Here is a 17,806-nt window from a genome sequence, read left to right as displayed (position 1 = left end):
AACTGCAAATTTCAATCTATTGGAGGTTGGCGACATCTGCGGTCCGGAAGCGAGTACTGCAACAGACCGATATGGGTCATTTGTGTTTAACAAGTTATTGTTAGTTTCGCGAATCGGAATCAAGTCCTTTGACAAACAGTAACCAGCCCTTTCATAAATACAGTGGGTGGCTCTGAAAAGAGCCTTTGGGTTATCAGATTAAATCTTGGTCGCTTTATTTGCTCTTGGAGCTCACAGTGCTGGTTTTCTTCGGCAGCAGTACGGCCTGGATATTAGGCAGCACCCCGCCCTGAGCGATGGTTACCCGTCCCAGCAGCTTGTTGAGCTCCTCGTCGTTGCGGATGGCCAGCTGCAGGTGTCTGGGGATGATGCGGGTCTTCTTGTTGTCCCGGGCCGCGTTGCCGGCCAGCTCGAGGATTTCAGCCGTCAGATACTCGAGCACAGCAGCCAGATAGACCGGGGCTCCGGCACCCACACGTTCAGCGTAGTTGCCCTTTCGCAGGTGCCTGTGAACACGGCCCACAGGGAACTGCAGTCCGGCCCGGGATGAGCGAGACTTGGCCTTGGCCCGAGCTTTACCGCCGGTTTTTCCTCTTCCAGACATTTCCACAATCTCACAAACACTTTCACAAAGAATGAAGAATGATTTCCGTATTTACCCTTCTTATAGACTGAAAGGTCATCTGATTGGTTGTTCTTTAACACACCTCATTTGCCTATTTCATTAACCAATCAGATAGCTGGGAATCAGAAGAGGGCGGGATTTACCGGCCTCAATGGTCAGACCAGGAATTTGATGAATTTCAAAAAGCCCGCCAATTTCAGTGCAGTAAAGGACCGGATTTCGATCAATGTCGCCCTGAGCACAAGATTTTAAACCCGTTCTTTTTATCTTGTCTTATTCAGCGCTACCCGTCACCAATCGCTGGCGCTGTTTAAAATCTGCTTTAAATTATGGCTCATTCTAACATCGCTTTCAAACTGTATCGTTCGGGACTGAATCCCCATTCACAGCATTCCGTGAAGGGACACGTTTCAATTTAGTCTTTATAAAAGTGACACGTTATAGATTGGTCCCTTCTCACAGAGCCGGGAGTGTTTCTGTGAAAAGACGGACCCGGACGGAGCTCTCATTCTGACCCTATTCCGCTGTGTTACTGCAAGGGGTGGGTTTGCTGTTAATGTGAGGATTTTCACATCAGCTGGTAAACATTCGGAGATTGGATTCTTACAGTTAAATGAAACACGAAGGGAGTGGGAGAGGACAGAATAGTAACGCTTTAAGAGCGAAGCAAAGGGGAAGGAGCGGATCAGTGTATGGGTCAGGTATTTCAACGGGGCAGTTACAGTATCACTTCATTATAAGACTGGAATAATATTACAGTACTAAAACAATCCTAAGTAAATATATAGGAAATGCAGCTCCTTCAGAGAGGTTGTGGGCGGCTCTTAAAAGAGCCGTTGTTTTTTTTCAGTTCATTGTGGAGTTTTACTTGGAGCTGGTGTACTTGGTCACCGCCTTTGTCCCTTCCGACACGGCGTGCTTGGCCAGTTCCCCGGGCAGCAGCAGGCGCACGGCGGTCTGGATCTCCCGGGAGCTGATGGTCGCCCGTTTATTATAATGGGCCAGGTGGGAAGCCTCACCCGCGATGCGCTCGAAAATATCGTTCACAAAGGAGTTCATGATGCTCATGGCCTTGGAGGAGATGCCGGTGTCGGGGTGAACCTGCTTCATCACTTTGTAGACGTAGATGGAGTAACTCTCCTTCCTCGACTTTCTCCGCTTCTTGCCGCCCTTGGCTGGTGCTTTATTCAAGGTTTTCTTGGCGCCCTTCTTGGGAGCTGCTTTCTTCTCCTCAGGCATTTTCAAACTCAATTTCAGACCCAGAAATGACTCAAATCCGCTCCGAGCTCGGATTAAATAGGCAGCCCCACAGCCCTATGGTAATGAGGGATGGGGGAAGGCAATGATTGTGATTGGGTCATTGGGAGTGATGGAACGTCACCTTTTCCTTTCACTCTCTGATTGGTTTCTTCAGATATCCAATCAGATTTAATATCTGCCACCAATCACAATCACGCTCACACTGCACATTGTCCGGTTTCAGCAATTTGTTCCAACTGTTGCAGTTCTGCTTCCGGCCAGTAGATGTCCCCAAACCTCAATATTTCTGCCATTTCGCTAACGTTACCTGTCAGTTTATCTTGTGAATCCCCGGGTGACCCTCAAGATATTCTGATTTTCATTTTGTTATTTTTGTGTCTGTAGAATAATTTACTATTTCTTTTGATATTCCTTGATAATTTGATTTCGTGGTTCCTGTTTCCTTCCCTAATTGTTTTTGTGACTTCTTCCTAACCTCTTCCTATTCGCTTTTGTCATCCTCTTATTTAATGTCTATAAATGAGAAATTCCATCAGCTTGTTGTGTCTGTTCAGGGGCTGATGTTTGGGAAATATTTATTGTCTATGTTTATAGTGCCAGAAACCCAAAGGGAGCAATTCAGTCCCAAACTCCACAGAAACATTCCATTTCTCCCTCCTGGTGAAATAAGGCGCTGTAATGGTGAGTATCGCTGCCTTCCAAGCAATTAATGACAACAGGTTTGAATCCCAGCACGCTGAATTCAGAAACACCAAGACTGGAACCGAATTTGATGATGTTCAGAGGGATAGTGTTTCCAAAACACAAACGGGTCTAATTTATATTTTAAAAATGATTTAAATTAATTTATTTCCCCCATAACGTTGAATTTAACTCTGTTCCTTTGTATTATTATTTGCCCTGATCTGTACTGTGGATATTGTACACAATTGCCCGGATTCAGTGAAATTAATTGATTTTCTTAAGTTTTTCCCTCTGCTGATTCCCGTTCCTTATTGAAATTATGTCGGATTAACCTTTCTGATATTTAGAAGGGTCATAGTCCTGAACCGTTAACCCGAGCTTCCCTTCTCCACAGATGCTGCCGGACCTGCTGAGTCTTTCCAGCATTTTCAGTTTTATTTTTTTCTATATTTTATCCCTTTCACTTCTGACGGTCGCCGTTGAAACTTCCAGATTAACGCTCAGTTTTTATTTGTGTTTCAGTTCGGTTTATTTGAATTAATATAAATCGTGTCCTGAGAAATCAGACAGAAATATTGCGCAATATAGAGTGAAATATAATGGGGCAACTTTCTAATGAGCAAAACAAATACTTTATTATGAATCAATTGTCTAATTTTTCACTAACAAAATATGAAAAAATACGAGATTAGAAGTTACAGAGAGAAACTATTTCCTCACATTGCACCTTGTCCTGAATCTGCAACAACGACAGATAATGTGAATTTGTTCCACTCTGTTACAGTTCTCACTTATGGCCAGTAGATGTCAGACTGTATGTGAGTGTGGGATTAATTCTCTGCCTGTCGGTCCCTGGTACCGAAGATGAGTGTGATATTCAATCTATATCCATCAGCCTCCAGTACATTCTGTGAGTGTGGGATTCATTCTGTGACTGGCAGTCTCTGATATTTTATCACAGTGTGGGATTCATTCTGTAATGTTATTTCAGGTTACAGTATGTTGCTTGAAACTGTATCTTTAATTCATTAATGTATGCAAATCTTTCATCTAGCATTAATTTGTAAATATGGATACACTTTTGGATTTTGTTTAAATCAAACAACGAGTGTGAGTTTTGTTGTAGGTTTACATCTTAATCTCTGTGAAGATAATTTACATTTCAATCTTTTACTGTGAAATTATTGGACTGGTATTTATTGTGTAGCTCAGTCTGGGCTAATGGAATTGATATTGTATCTTTCAATTTGACACTGTATGAGATTTTTGGACTGGTATGTAATGTGTGGTTCAGCCTGTACTAATGGAATTGACACTCTTAACTTTCAGTCAGACACTGCGAGAGATTTTTGGACTGGTTTCTAATGTGTAGCTGAGTCTACACTAATAGGATTCACACTGTCTGTTTCAGTATGATGATGTATGTGAATTTTGGACGGTATATAATGTGTAGCTCAGTCTGCACTAATGGAATTCATACTGTACCTTTCAGTCTGACACTGTGCAATATATTTAGACTGGTTTGTAAGGTGTAGCTCAGTCTGCACTAATGGAATTGATACTGTATCTTCCAGTCAGATACTGTGTGAGATTTGTGTACTGGTATGTAACGTGTCGGTCAGTCTGTACTTACAAAATCGATACTATATCTTTCAGTCTAATACTGCATGCGAATTTTGGACTGGTATATAATGTGTAGCTCAATCTGCACTAATGGGATTGATACTGTATCTTTCAACCTGACACTGAGATTTTTGGACTGGTATGTGATGTGTTGCTCAGTCTGCTCTAATGGGATTGATACTGTGTCTTTCAATCTGATACTGTTTGAGAATTTTAGACTGGTATCTAATGTGTACCTCAGTCTGCAGTAAAGGAATTGAAAATGTACATTTCATTCTGACACTATGAGGATTTTGTACAAAAATGTGAGTCAAATATGGGTAACATCTGAACTGGTATCTAATTTGTATCTCAGGGTACAATATTGTCATGAATACTGCATCTTTAAACTCAGAATGTGTGTGAGTTGTGGGCTGGTATTTAATTTGAATCTTGGAGTACACTATTGTGATTGATTCTGTACCTATCAATCGGTACCATGTTCTATCTGGTAGTTAATTTGTAGCTAAGGCTGAACTAATGTGAGATTGACACAGTGCCTTTCAATCTGATACTGGGTGTGATTTTGGACTGGGAATTATTTATCTGCCAGTCAGCTGTACAGAGTTGTTGTGATATGGAAATTCCGTCTGTCTCTCCTGCTCTGTTTGACTGTTGGATTGGGATCAGTGTGGGACTGACTATTTCTGCTGTCTGAGACTGTGGGACTGATGACCTGTCTGTGTCTCTGTGCTCTGTGTGTGAGATAATGTACATACTGTGTGTGAGTAGGAGCTGGCTGCACTGTTCCTTGTGCCTCGAGTGGAGTAAACATCACACTGATTCTGGGTTCTTCAAGTATTTGCCTGTCGGAAGAAAAAGTATCTCTTGTAATTCAAGAACAGGTGAGGTAGAAAATACAAAAGTGATCGATTGAATCTCTCTGTTAATAATCTTTGTAATATCCACAAATGAAAACCAGCGATACAAACAGTGTCAGTGTCTGACTCCACTGCAGTGCTGCAGCACTCAGCTTCTGCACACCAGGTGTGTTGGGCTGTTTTAAAACAATTTTGTGACGTCCAGGCACAACCCAACCCCTGGACTGATCAATGAATGGGACTACCCGATGGGGCAGGGATCTTTGCACATATCAAATTTCTATTTCCCTCTCCCTTGGGACCAACTGTTCAACCAAATCAAAACAGCCACTGTTTAAAATGTGTCCTTCAAACTTCTCACCTGATGCCTGCAATAGATGCTCTCTGTATAACTCCCCACATCCTTACTCTCCGGCTCTGCTTACTGTTCATTAACAAACACTAAAGGTTAATGGGCAGGTTTAAAAAATCAGATTTAATACCTGCCACCAATCACAAACACGCTCACACTGCACATTGTCCGGTTTCAGCAATTTGTTCCGAACTGTTGCAGTTCTGCTTCCGGCCAGTAGATGTCCCCAAACCCCGGGTCATTGAAGTTTACAGATGAGAGAGGGACAGAAGATAAACTCATTCTTCACATTATATTGCACGGGTGGGATTTAGAAAAACTGGGAATGGAGACGAGCTGCAAGTACATTTTGTTAGACCAAACATTAGTTATAACAGTGTGTTAAATTCTTGTAATTGATTTAAGGGGTACAGTCAATACCGAGGAAGACTGGGACAAAATAAACTTGCAGAACGGCCGTGGAAATGGCCATTGAATTTCAATATAGAAAGGTGTGAGGTGGGGCATTTCGCTAGGGGGAATAAGGAGGCCACATACTGCATGGAAAATAAGAGTCTAAATGGGGTAGAGGAGCAATGTAAATCATCCTGAGAAATCAGAGAGAAATACTGCGCAATGTACAGTGAAATATAATGGGGCAAATTCACAACTATCGAATGAGTGAAACAAAAACTTGACTATGAATCAATTGTCTTCATTTTTCATCGTCAAAAAGTGCAAAAATACGAGCGTAAACGTTACAGACAGAAACTTTCCTCACATTGCACATTGTCCTGTTTCTGTCACCATGACAGACAATGTGAATCTGTTCCCTCATTACAGTTGTCGCTTACCGCCAGTAGAGGTCAGTCTCTGGTACTGTATATGAGACTGCGATTTATTCTGTATCTGTATCTCTGGTACTGTGTACGAGAGTGGGGTGTATTCTGTATCTGTCAGTCTCCATATAAGTGATGCATTCATTCTGTACCTGTCAGTCTCTGGTACTGTCTGTGTGTGGGATACATTCTGTATCTGCCGTTCTCTGCTACTTTATCTCAGTTTGGGATTCGTTCTGTAATTCAATGTCTGTGACAATGTGCAAGTCTGGATTCATTCTGTATTCTTATTTCAGTTTACAATATTGTATTGAAACTTTATCTTTAACACTTTAAATTATATACAGTTCTTCATCGAGCATTTAATTTGTTAATGTGGATACACTTTTTGATTTTCTTTAATCAAACAACATGTGTGAGTTTTGGATTATTATTACATCTTAATCTCTGAACTCTATTGTGAATGATAATGTACCTTTCAATCTGTTCACGATGAAATTACTGGACTGGTATGTAATGTGTAGTTCAGTCTGCAATAATGGGATTAATTCTGTATCTGAATCTAACACTGTATGTGATTTTTGGACTGGTATGTAGTATGTAGCTCAGCCTGCACGAAATGAATTGATATTGTATCTATCAGTCTGATACTGTATTACATTTTTGGACTGGAATGCAATGTATAGCTCAGTCTGCACTAATGGAATCGATACTGAATCTTTCAATGTGATACTGTATGAGATTTTAGGACTGGTGAGTAACATGTCGCTCAGTCTGTGCTAATGGAATTGATATTGTATCTTTGAGTCTGATAGGGTATGAGATTCTTGGACTGCTATATAATGTGTGGCTCAGTCTGCACTAATTGAATCGATTCTGTATCTTTCAGTCTAATATTCTATGAGATTTTTTAAAAATTCATTCACGGGATGTGGGCGTCGCTGGCAAGGCCGGCATTTATTGCCCATCCCTAATTGCCCTCGAGAAGGTGGTGGTGAGCCGCCTTCTTGAACCGTTGGACTGATATATAATGTTGAGCTCAGGCGGTGCTAATAGAATTTAAATTATATCTTCCAGTCTGATCATTTGTGATTTTTGGACTCATATGTAATATGCAGCTCAGTCTGCACTAATGGAATTGATACTGTATCTTTCAATCTGCCACTATGAGATCTTTGGACTGGTCTGTAAAGTGTAACTCAGTCTGCAGTAATGTGACTGTGGCATTCATTCTGTATCTGTCAGTTTGTGGTACTGTGTGTGAGTGTGGGATTCATTCTGTATCTTCAGGTCTCAGGTACTGTGTGTGAGTGTGGGTTTCATTCTGTATCTGCAGGTCTCTGGTGCTGTGTGTGAGTGTGGGATTCATTCTGGATCTGTCAGTCTCTGGTGCTGTGTGTGAGTATGTGATTCATTCTGGATCTGTCAGTCTCTGGTGCTCTGTGGGATTCATTCTGGATCTGTCAGTCTCTGGTACTGTGTGTGAGTGAGGGATTCATTCTGTATCTGCCATTATCTGCTACATTATCTCAGTGTGGGATTCATTCTGTAATTCAGTCTCTGAGACAATGTGCAAGTCTGAATTCATTCTGTATTTTTATTTCAGGTCACAGTATCGGATTTGAAACTGTATCTTTAATATTTTAAATTATATACAGTTCTTTGTCTAGTGTTTAATTTGTAAATATGGACACACTTCTCGATTTTCTTGAATCAAACATGTGTGAGTTTTGGAGTAGTATTACATTTTTATCATTCACAATAGAGTTCAGAGATTATGTACCTTTCAATCTGTTCACAGTGAAATTATTGGATTGGTATGTAATGTTTAGCTCAGTCTGCAATAATGGGATTAATTCTGTATCTCAATCTAATATTGTATGAGATTTTTGGACTGGTCTGTAATATGTAGCTCAGCCTGCACTAAAGGAATTGATACTGTATCTATCTGTCTGACGCTGTATTAGATTTTTGGACAGGAATGTGATGTGTCGCTCAGTCTTCAATAATGGAAGTGATACTGAATCTTTCAATCTGATATTCTATGTGATTTTTGGACTGGTGAGTAACATGGAGCTCAGTACGTGCTATGTAATTGATATTGTATCTTTGAGTCTGATAGGGTATGAGATTCTTGGACTGCTATATAATGTGTGGCTCAGTCTGCACTGATGGAATTGATACTGTATCTTTCTGTCTAATACTGTATGGGATTTTCAGTCCGGTATGTAATGTACAGGTCAGGCAGTGCTAATAGAATTGATACTGTATCTTCCAGTCTGATCATTTATGAGGTTTTTGGACTCGTATGTAATGTGTAGCTCAATCTGAACCAATGGTATTGGTACTGTTTATTTCAGTATAATACTCTATGAGTATTTACTAATATATCTAATATGTCGCTCAGTCTGCACTAATGGAATTTATACTGTATCTTTCAATCTGACACCATGATATCTTTGAACTGGTATGTAAAATGTAACTCAGTCTGCAGTAGTGTGATTGTGAGATTCATTCTGTGACTGTCAGTCCCTGATACTCTGTGAGTGTGGGATTCATTCTGTGTCTGGCAACTTCTAGTACTGTATGTGAGCATGGGATTCTTTCTGCATCTGTCAGTCTCTGGAACGGTATGTGAGTGTGGGATTCATTCTGTATCTGTCCATAATTATTCTCTCAGATTACATTATGGTATTCAATGCTGTAGCTTTAATATCTTAATGTTTAAGTAGTTGTTCTCATTATTTAATTGGTAAATATGGATACACTTTAGGATTTTATGCTGGAGGTTTTAATCAGATAATCTGTGTGATTTTGGATTAGAATTAAATCTGTATCTCTGTGAGCAATATTGTGAATGATAATATATCTTTCAACCTGATATAGTGACATTTTTGAATTGGTATATAATGTGTAGATCTGACTGCACTAAAGGAATTGATACTGCATCTTTAAGTTTTATTTTATAAGATTTTTGGACTCTTGTGTAATGTGTATCTCGGTCTGTGCGAATAGAATTGATACTGTATCTTTAAATCTCTCGATACCTGTTTATAATAAACTCATAGTATATGTGTTTCTCAGGTTATACTGTCACAGCATTGCTCAATCTGATAATGTACATGAGTTTTGCACTTGCAATTTGTATTCGAATGGCACACAATTCGAATGGATACTTCATGTATTAAACTCACGTGTGTGTGTGAGAGAGTTTTGGGCTCGCATACAATCGGAATCTTGGGGTATCTGGGATTTAATTCATGGCGAAAGTTGTCGTTTTTTGAAATTGACAATCTGAAAGCATGACTTTGGACTGGGATTTTTGTATCTCCCTGTCAGCGGGACTGAGTGAGGGGGAAATGGAACAGTGTCTGCCTCACCTGCTCTGTTTGAATGTTGGATTGAAAATGTGTCTCTGGAACGTGGGATCAGTCTGGGACTGACTACTTCTGCTGTCTGAGACTGTGGAACTGATGATCTCTCTGTATCTCTGTGCTCTGTGAGTAATAATGTACTTACTGTGTGTGAGAAGGAGCTGGCTGCACTGTTCCTTTGCCTCAGATGGAGGAAACTTCACTTTCATTCTGGCTCCTTCAACGGTTTGCCTGTAGAAAGAAACATATATCTTGTAACTCAAGAACAGGTGAGGTAGAAAATACAGAAGTGATCAGTTAAATATCTGTTAATAATTATTTTGAATATCCACAAATGAAAACCAGTGATACAAACGGTGTTATTGTCTGACTCCACTGCAGCACTCAGCTTCTGCACACCAGGTGTGTTGGGCGATTTTAAAACAATTTAGTGACATCCAGACACAACCCAACCCCTCCACTGATCAATGAATGGGACTACACGATGGGGCAGGGACCTTTGTACAGCTCAGGTTTCTCATCTCCGATGGGACAAACCGTTCAACTGAAAGCAAACAACCGCTGTTTGAATTGTGACCTTCACACTTCTCAGCTGATGCCTGCAATTGATGCTCTTTGTATAACTCCCCACATCCTTACTGTCCGGCTCTGTTTCCACTTGTCACTGTCCAATAACAATAAACAGGGTGAGACTGGAAGTAAACCAGGAATATTCACTACTGGTTTGGGGAGAGAAAGCAGCAATGATTTTAAATAGCAGGTTCTTCCCATTCTGTCTCCCTTACCCTGGACACACCCTGTGCACACACAGCCCGAGAATGACCTCTCCCTTCCCCCGCTCACTCCATGTTCCGGGACCAGTTCCTGATCCACTCCGCCTCTTACAAACAGCCCCCGGACTCCCCCTGACCTTCCCCCGGACTCAATGCCGATCTCTGAGCCCATCTGCGGACACGGTCCCGAAGCGATGAGCTGCTGTAACGAGGCTGCTCTTTGCTCCCTTCCCCCGGGGGCCGTGATCTCTCCATTCCCGGCTGTTTTAAACCATCTTCTTCCGCTCACTGAGGGAATGGCGCCCACAGGCCGAGCTGGGGGAGGGGAGCGCGCATGCGCTCTTCCGCTCACCAACACCCAGCACTGGGGGCGGGGCTGAGTCACGCATGCGCAGATATCTGGTTTAATTCCCAATACAAAAATCGATGGAAACTTTCCCCAATTGGAATTTTTCCGAGTCTGAGCAAAGGAAGTGGGTCTGGGGGAAAGGTCAGAGGGAATGGGGTCCACAGGCAGTGCAGGAACAGGCCCCAGAATGGAAAACAGATGGGATTCCACCAGTGCCTAACGCTGGAATCCAGACTGACTTTACAATCTCTAACTATTAAACTAGATGTTTCCATCCCTGCTGTTTCTCTCGGTATCTTTTGATGGTAAAGGGGCTTTCAGAGATAAAGTGAGCGGCTGTGGAATGAGCCAAAGGATCCGGTTTATTTTTGGCCCCTCTGCTGATAAATAAATGTGTGACTCCGAAACTGGAGGGAGGATTTCTCAAACCAATCCTGGAGAAACATGGGACGAAAGTGGGAGTCGGTTAATTTCCTGGCACCGTGTAGGATTAATATCTGACAGTAACAGACCCAGATTAATTTAACCGGAGTGAAACTCTCGGTCACTCAAAGTAATATTGAACATTTACCTGATGTGGAGATGCCGGTGATGGACTGGGGTTGACAATTGTAAACAATTTTACAACACCAAGTTATAGTCCAGCAATTTTATTTTAAATTCACAAGCTTTCGGAGGCTACCTCCTTCCTCAGGTGAACGATTTGGAAATGTATTTCCACATCGTTCACCTGAGGAAGGAGGTAGCCTCCGAAAGCTTGTGAATTTAAAATAAAATTGCTGGACTATAACTTGGTGTTGTAAAATTGTTTACAAAAGTAATATCGAACAGCCTTGAGCTGCAAAACTTCAGATGGTACATCAGGCAAAAGAGGTTTAAATGTGTCCCATTATTTTTGTCACTCTCTGCACTCTCCCTGAGTGTGGGATTAATAATGTGTCTGTCCCTTGTACAATATCAGTGAGAGATGAGATTGCATCTTCTGTCTCTCCAACGGGATCTTTCTGGATATAACGGAACTTTACCGGTCAGTCTGGAACTAATGCTGTTTACGTCTGTCTGTCACTGTGCCTCATCGCTCTCTCTGTCTCTCTCACCGTATCTGCCTCCCTCTCTCTCTCTCTGGTGCTGTATCTGAAGGTGGATACTGCTATTGAGCGTGATTTGGACACTGATAGGAAGTGTAAGACTGATATTGTCTCTCTCTCTCTCTCTCTCTCGTGCTGGACATGAAGGTGAGATACTGTCTGATATAAAACAGAGAGAATGAGATGTCCGGGCCGGGCCTCACTGTAACTGGGGATGTTTTCGGCTTCAGTCCTAGTTCATGGTCATTCTCTTTTCACAGATTCAGGGCGACTGTCTTTGTGAGACGGTAACACTGGCGAAGCTGCTTTTAGGAGCTACTTTGAGTAATTTGTGTATCTGTACCCCTCGATTCCTTTGTTCCTCTATCCTGTTCAGACTCTTATTATCCAGGCAGTATGTGATCTCCTTATTCTTCATTCTGCATGTTTATTAATGTCCTCTTGCATTTTGACACATTCTTCCTTTGTATTAACTGTAATCCCCAATTTGGTGTCATGGTCAAGATTTGAAATTGTACTTCCGATTCCCGAATCCAAATAGTTAAAGTTAATTGTGAACAGCAGTGATCCCATCACTGATCCCTGTGTTAAACCACTTCCACTTTTTGCCACTCCAAGCTGCCACCCGTAACCCCTATTCTCTGTTTTCTGTTTTGTCGCCAGCTTGCTATCTATTCTGCTACCTGTCCCCTGACTCCACGTGCACTGAACTTTGCACGAGTCTACAATGCGGTAACTTATCGAAGGCCTTCTGAAAATCTAAATTTATTACATCGACCAAGTTACCCTTATCTACTCTTTCTGTTACTTATTCAAATAATTTAATAAGATTAATCCTGCCCTTGTCCTGTTTGTAGATTAAATCTTGGCCGCTTCACTTGTTCTTGCTGCTCCCAGCACTTTTGCTCGGCAGCAGCACGGCCTGGATATTCGGCAGCACCCCGCCCTGAGCGATGGTCACCCGTCCCAGCAGCTTGTTGAGCTCCTCGTCGTTGCGGATGGCCAGCTGCAGGTGTCTGGGGATGATGCGGGTCTTCTTGATGTCGCGGACCGTGTTGCCGGCCAGCTGGAGGATTTCAGCCGTCGGATACTCGAGCACAGTCTCCAGATAGACCGGGGCTCCGGCACCCACACGTTCAGCACAGTTCCCCTTTCGGAGGAGCCTGTGAACACGGCCCACAGGGAACTGCAGTCCGGCCCGGGATGAGTGAGACTTGGCCTTGGCCCGAGCTTTACCGCCGGTTTTTCCTCTTCCAGACATTTCCACAATCTCACAAACACTTTCACAACGAATGAAGAAATCCTCCAACACTCGCCCTTCTTATACCTTCTGGAGGAGTACAGTGAGGCCACTTGTGATGGGTCTCTCTCAGAGTGTTTACACTGCCCGCTCACCCTCACTGATATTCTATCTTTGAACTGCTGTAATATTGTCCTTTAGTAATATTGCTGCTCCTCCTCCTTTCCCTATTTCTCTGTCCTTTCTAAAGATCTTATAGACTTGAATATTAAGCAGCCATTCGCGCCCAGCTGGCAGTCAGGTCTCTGTTATGATTTAATATAATTATTTAACTTTACTCAATGGCTGATGTTAGCTGCGGCAAAATGTATTTCCAGCCGGTCAAGTATTGCAGGTATCGACTGTCTCTTCAGTCCGATATCAGGTGAAGAATTACTGGCTGTTGTGTAATTTCCATTGATTTCGAGTTGGCGACATCGACTGGGCGGAAACGGGAACTGCAACAGAGCGAGAAAGGATCCGTCAGAAACCAGTTTAAATTGAGAACAAAATCCAACAGCCTGCAGTGTCTTTTTGGGGTCAGATGTTTAGGAACTGTTTTAACGTTGCTGATAGTCAGCGATGGTGGTATAGTGGTGAGCATAGCTGCCTTTTGAGCAGTTGATCCGGGTTCGATTCCCGGTCATCACAATTCTTACTAATTTACTTCCTTCAGAAATTCTAAGTTTGCAATCGAATTTGATGCAGTTCACCTGGATATTGTTTCCAAAATATAAACGGGAACCATTATTGTAAAATGTTTTCAACGTTCATTTCTTTTCCCTATAGAAGGAATAGAGGAAAAATATACTGGAAATAGTGAGTTTCCAAGGGTCTATTGAGAGTCAGGAAGGCAAATGTGATGTTAGTCTTTATTTCAAGAGTGTTGGAATATAAGAGTAAGGAGGTCTTGCTGCAATTGTACGATGAGGAAATATTGTCTAAAATTGGCGTATATTCGCTGGAGTTTAGAAGAATGAGAGGTGATCGCATTGAAACTTTTAAAATTCTTAGGCGGCTTGACAGGGTTGATGCGGAGAGGCTGATTCCCCTGGCTGGAGAATCAAGAACTAGAGGTGATCGTCTCAAGATAAGGGACCGTCCATTTAGGATCGAAATGAGGAAAAAATTCTTCACTCAAAGGGTTGTGAATCTTTGGAATTCTCTACACCACAGGGATGTGGATGCTCAGTCGTTGAGTTTATTCAAAGCTGAGATCGATAGATTTTGGACTCTAGGGGAATCAAGGCATATGGGGATCCAAGTACCGAAATTACTAACAGTGATTACTAAAGCACTAAAAAAAGTTAAAATTGAGATGAAATTTTGATCTTTGTCTCAAGGGAACGGGAATAAAAAGGAGTTATGTCACAGTTATACAGAGCTCAGGCTAGACCTAATTGAGAGCACTCTGTTCAATGCGGGGGATCGCACTCTCTATAATGGCTTGGAATGAGAAGGGGTTTTTCTCTTTGGGATTCTATGCAATGCGAGGGAATAGGAAAGGGTTTGGTCTTTTCGGATTTTTTCCAGTGGGAGTGAATGAGAAGGGGTTTGTTCCATTGGGATTCCTTCTGCGTGCCCTTGCGTTTACTGGGGAGACCTGTCTGTTGCCAAATTGCTTTGTTTTTAACTTTGTGTACCCTCGTTTGAACCCTAAAAATTAAAGTATAAATATAATGAAACATGGAAAGGAAATTCGTCAGATATCAGGTTATCAGCGGAGCTTATAAGACCGGTAGCTGCTCGCCAGAGAATGCTGAGCCCGATTGACAATATCAGCTCACTGCCATTAAATGGGTACGGTCACAATACAAACCCAGAAAAATCAAATGAAGCAAAACTGGACATCAAATAAGAAAAGGGCAAACATTTATTTCAGAAGGAGATGATATTTCACAGGCAGTTTTGTAGTCAGAACTTGTGATTGCGTGAAATTGATTGGTTGAATGTTGGACTGAAGTTTACATTCACATCTGTATTAGGTAATTTCCGTTGGGCAAATGGCAGGCAGTCATTTCACAGGTAATTTCCGGTTAGGCAGATGGCAGGCAGTCATTTGACAGGTAATTTCCATTAGGCAGATGGCAGGCAGTCATATCACAGGTAATTTCCGGTTAGGCAAATGGCAGGCAGTCATATCACAGGTAATTTCCGGTTAGGCAGATGGCAGGCAGTCATTTCACAAGTAATTTCCGTTAGGCAAATGGCAGGCAGTCATTTCGCAGGTAATTTTCTTTCGGCAGATGGCAGGCAGTCATTTCACAGGTAATTTCCGTTGGGCAGATGGCAGGCAGTCATTTCACAGGTAATTTCCATTTGGAAGATGGCAGGCAGTCATTTCAATCTGTGGAGCGATGGCCTTTTTCCAGTGGAATACTCTTGCTGTTATGTTTAGTGTTTCCGAGCAACAGCCAGGACACGCTCTCCCTCGCCCCCAAAGTCACGGCGTGAGGTGCTGGTCTAAGTCCAGTATCAAGGGGAAAGGAGTTGGGGGCGGCTTAATCATCAAACTTGAATTCCCAAAAATGAATCGTTTTGTAAGAAGGAAAAGAAGTTCTTCTGCAACAGAAAGTTCAAATAATGATGGACTATTGCTGATCATCTGGAAGAAAGCTTATTACTCGGTTACAGTCAGCCGGGGATTTTGCTATGCAACTTGATGAAAGTACTGATATTTCAAATTGTGCAACACTGTTAGTTTCTGTGAAATACGTCGGGCAAGATGACTTTACGAAAGTTTTGTTGTGTTGTCTAACTTTACCAACAAATACAGGAGCACAGATATTCGAAGCACTGCGTGACTGTGTAGATGGAAAATACAAATAGGACTGGGCTAATTGCAAAGGAATTCCCAGTGATGGAGCAGCAAATATGACAGGTAGAAATAGCGGAGTTGTGAGAAGAATATCTGAGGCAGCTGGGAATGATGTTTAGAATCACTGTTTCATTCACCACGAGGCTTTGGCGTCCAAGGGTACTCCCCCTGATCTTATGACAGTACTGAAGGGAGTAGTGAAAATTGTTAATTTCATTAAAGGAAGCTCACTGAACTGCAGGCTTTTTCAAGCGTTATGCTCAAAAATGGGAGCTGTGCTTACTCATTTACTGTTTCACATTGAAGTACAATGGCTGTCACGGGGCAGGGTGCTTACAAGGGTGTACGACCTCAGGAAAGAGATTCACATTTTTCTGGTAGAGAAATATTTAAATTGGCAAATTTATTTTATGATGACAGTTGGTTAATGAACCTGACTGACATGTTCTCAATTTTAAACGAACTAAATTTGAAGATACAAGGAAGAGGCAATGATTTGTTTCGATATTGTGAACTGATACAAACATTCCAAAAGTCATTAGAACTGTGGCAAGCCCGACTGAAAAGTAATCACCAGAGCTATTCCATGCTCCCAACACTGTTACAACATATTGAGGAGAACAGCATCAATGAAGAAAAAGGGAATGAAATGAAATGTGACATACAGTTACATCTCGCTGTTCTGTCTGACCATTTTAGTCGCTACTTCCCTGCAGTGGGATTTGAAAATTTGAAGGAAAAGCGTTGGGTGAAAGATCCTTTTGCTTTCGAAAATCCTGAATAGATAATGAAGCTAAACTTGATGCCTGAGCAAAAAAAACGAGATGATGCGACTCACCTGTGATAGCACACTGAAAACACGCCACAAGTCATTCAGTTTGTCATCTTTTTGGATCAGTGCTTTCAAAGATTATTCACTATTAAGTAAGTTTAGCGTTGCGTTGTTGCTGCCGTTCACAACAACCTACATGTGGGAACTGGGATTTTCGACTGTGAGAAGGTTAAAAACAAGAGAAAGAAACCGACTCAACAACGCACCTGATATGCGTTTAGCGCTTTCATCTTGTGATCCAGATTGGAACGAGATCATGAACAACAGGCAGACCCACCCGTCACATTATTTAAGTGAAACTCAACCTGATCTTTTTTTACTGCATTTATACTGTATTTAAAATGCTTTTCAAGCAACGTCGATGTTTAATTTTTGCTATTACTTGAAGTGAAGTTAAGAGCGAACGTGTACTGACCTTTATTTGGATTTGATGAAAACTCCAGTCAGAAGATATTATTGGTTTGGGTCTCTGGGGGAAGTGTTTTTCTTCCACTGGGCCACGAGAAAACAAGTTTGAGAAAATCTGTTCCACATTGTCCGGTCAGTGCCTGTTTCGCAAACCGGCTCTGAATTCCTCAGTCTGTCTTTCTGGACACGGTTCTGTGCACGACGCAGGCAATAAAACACTGACCGAATATACCATGTGACTAATGGCGGCCAGATGCCCCACAATCCTCCGCGGCACAGAAACCGCTCTATCTCTGCAAGGCGCTGATGTCCCGCTCAGACTGCGCATGCTCCCCAGGCCCGCCCTCCATTCTGGGAGCGCCACGGTTCTGTGGTTTGTCGCGAGTCGGACTCGGTGGAAACGGGAGAAGAAACCGGGAAGCGGCGGGTAGGATGGGGGAGGCGCTGGATGATGGGTTCAATGGTGTTCGGGGCCCCAGCCCGATGGGCCCCCAGGGTCTGATTCGGAGCCTGAGCCGCACTCGTGTTGCTGAGTCTCCGCTCGGCCCCGCTCAATGTTCGGGACCCGCACTGCGCATGCTCCGGCCACCAGACCTTCCCGCGCCTGCGCGCTGCACTCCTAATGGAGATAGACCGTATTCTATCGCGCGGGGCATTCTGGCT

At 42.5% G+C, this 17,806-nt stretch overlaps 1 long non-coding RNA gene and 1 other non-coding gene across 3 annotated transcripts; one reads left to right on the top strand and one right to left on the bottom strand.

The window, feature by feature from the left end:
- Positions 1 to 3,193: 3,193 nt before the first annotated feature.
- LOC137318451 (uncharacterized) lies at positions 3,194 to 10,687 on the bottom strand. Of its 2 annotated transcripts, none has more exons than XR_010961915.1 (3): positions 10,440 to 10,687; positions 9,742 to 9,827; positions 3,194 to 5,037 (listed from the first exon to the last, which is right to left on the bottom strand). It is a non-coding gene; the product is annotated as an uncharacterized lncRNA (long non-coding RNA). The 2 variants fall into 2 exon arrangements; XR_010961914.1 differs by having other exon boundaries at positions 10,507 to 10,687.
- Positions 10,688 to 13,664: 2,977 nt separating this feature from the next.
- Positions 13,665 to 13,736, top strand: trnak-uuu (transfer RNA lysine (anticodon UUU)). Its single transcript has one exon. It is a non-coding gene; the product is annotated as a tRNA-Lys (tRNA).
- The last annotated feature ends 4,070 nt before the right edge of the window (positions 13,737 to 17,806 follow it).

Source organism: Heptranchias perlo, unplaced genomic scaffold (genome assembly GCF_035084215.1).
Source record: "Heptranchias perlo isolate sHepPer1 unplaced genomic scaffold, sHepPer1.hap1 HAP1_SCAFFOLD_70, whole genome shotgun sequence".
Classification (NCBI taxonomy): domain Eukaryota; kingdom Metazoa; phylum Chordata; class Chondrichthyes; order Hexanchiformes; family Hexanchidae; genus Heptranchias; species Heptranchias perlo.
The sequence above is the reverse complement of the archived record's forward strand: the minus strand, read 5'-3'. Positions and strand labels throughout refer to the sequence as shown.